Source organism: Blastomyces gilchristii (assembly GCF_000003855.2).
Source record: "Blastomyces gilchristii SLH14081 genomic scaffold supercont1.4, whole genome shotgun sequence".
Taxonomy (NCBI): Eukaryota; Fungi; Ascomycota; class Eurotiomycetes; order Onygenales; family Ajellomycetaceae; genus Blastomyces; species Blastomyces gilchristii.
In genome coordinates, this window is record NW_003101679.1 from 3,833,665 (window position 1) to 3,836,390 (window position 2,726).

The window sequence follows — 2,726 nt, forward strand, 5'->3', positions numbered from 1 at the left end:
TGTCAAATGATTAGGAGTATGATTAAACTTCAAGTTGAATTTTAAATATCACATTCAACAAAGAACTGTCAAGGCAGAAAGACTATTGAACAACATAATCAGACTATTAAATACAGAGAGAGGTCTATCCTTCCAGGCTATGAGACAGTTATATATAGCCTGTATTACATCAGTAGCTGATTATGAAGTTCAAGTTTGATGAAATAATCAAGAGAATTTCACTGAACTCTTTCAAAGTCTGTAAAACAGAGCCTTGAGAAGAATTCTGAGAGTATTCAAATCATCTCCTATTAAAGCAATGGAAATTGAAGCTTCAATTCCTTCTTCTGCTATTAGATTTGAAAAGGCCTGTATGAACTATGCTCTGAGAGTTGTAAAGATGAGCTCAAATCATATAATCAGAGAAAGAGTCTCTTCTTCATTTTCATCAATTAACTCTGATAATGAACTGGATTGAAATAGATTTCTTGATTGAAATGAAAATAACTCTTCAAAGAAAATGCCTTCTCAACTGTACAGACTATGCTCTCTGATTAAAAATCAATTTTCTTCTTTAAATGTTGAAAAAGTTGATCATGAGAAGTTATCTCTCTGAAGAGAAAAGCTTGAATCTCTTATAGACTTACAAATAAGTGAACTATTAAAAGAGAAAGAATATGAACAGCATTCAAAGAGAATTTCTATAATTAATATAAAAGACTCTATTCTGATTTATTCAGATGACTCAAAAAATGAGAACTTGAATAGATTAGATACAGGAATTGCTTATACTGAAGATAATATCAATTTTATCTCAGATTTCTGAAATCTAGACTCTGAATGTGAAGTCTTTGATGCTGAACTATTTGTAATAGTGAAAGCTTTCAAACTCATTGAAATAAAATCTTATAAATAAGAAAATTGTTTGAAAGAGGCATGGATATTCTCTGATCATTAAGCTGCTTTAAAAAGACTTAGAAATAGTCAGATTCATAATGATTAAATAAATCTTGAACTGGTCTTAAACTCTATTTTGAAAATTCAAAAGAGAAGAATATCAAAGCTGATAATTCATCTGCACTGGGTTCCTGCTCATATGAATATTCATGACAATGAATTGGCTGATTCAGCTGCAAAAAAGGGTGCAGAATTAAGCAGATCTATTCAAAAAATTGTGTCCTGGTCTTTTATAAAGAGAAAAATAAAAGAATCTTGTTTAAACAAGTGAAATGAAAGCTGGCAGAAACAAAAGAAGAGTATACATTATTCAAGATTTGAAACAAAACCCAAGTGGAAATCTTGTTCAATTAAATGTAAAAAGAAAATATTCTCATCTATAATACAGCTGAAACTAGGACATGGCTATTTCAAATCTTATATACAAAGATTTGATGATAGATTTGACTCAATAGAATGCTTATTCTGCAATACAAATGAGAATTCTGAGCATATTGTAATGCACTGTGCATTATACAATAGTCTCAGAGCCAGATTGAAAGAGAAGTATGATCTAAATTAATTAAATATGAGATTCTTATTCTCAACTGAGACAGGAATTAAATACTTAATAGACTTTCTATCAGAAACTCAAGCAGCTATAAGAAAATGGCTAAATTCAGAATTATCTGAATATGAAGAGGAGGAAATCAATCAGATATAGTCTGTTAAAACAGCTATACACTCTCTTTTAATAATTTGTTTTGTTATAGTCTCTCTTTACTTTATCTTTTTCTTTATCTTTTTCTTTCAATTTCTTTCTATCTATCTATTTAATGTGTCTATCTTTGAGACTGTGTTCTTTTTCTCTTTTCCTTTGTCATGATATTATCAAATGGTTTCAAAGTATCAAAAGATGTTAAAACACTGTAATTTGTAAACAGTTTTTGTATTCTGAGCTGGAATTTTCTGATTTTGCATATCTGAAATTGATGAATGTATAATAGTTAACTTTACAGACATAGGAAAAACCCTGAGAACTAAAGTTCTCAGGTAGATGTCATAGTCTCTGACTGCATACATCTATAATTGAAGAATAATAATAATAATAATAATAATAACTTTGCTTTTCTGTGTAGAAATGTGACAGATCTTAAGACTTGTTAAAATTTCATTGACTGTCTGTCTGTGAGTTCATATTCAATCTGATAATATGATTACATCTGACTTACTCAGCTAATTACAGTATCATTTTTTCAGTCATCATTGAAGCTTAATAACTATGACAGATCTTCTGACTTGATATATTTCATGCTCAAATTCTCATTCTGCACAGTGATCTTCAATGATATGTATACTTCTGAAGAGATTATGAACAATTGTGATGAGATCTTCAGATTCAGTGTAGTTATTTATCTGTGTAAATGTTTAATCTTCTACTGCAGACCTAAGATCTGGTTTTCTCTATTCTTATTAATGATGATGATTGTGTCAGTGAAGCTCTTCATAGTGAATGCTTAATCTGCAGTGAATGTCAATTATTGTTTGACTTCTGTCTCAGCCTGTCACTGCATATGCAAGGTCTCAATCTTGTTTAGAATTCTTGTATGTGTACAGAGCTTCAATTTCACTTCAGTGATTTCATCTGCTTTTCTTACTGCTTCAAGTAAACCCTCTGAGAGATTCTATATATCTTTCAGTTCAGATAGCAGAGAAGGATGTTATTTGTATTAACTAGAAAAGATATTCATTTTAATAATTTCTCATTGATCATACAATGTCTATTGTTATATCACTATATTGTTATATGA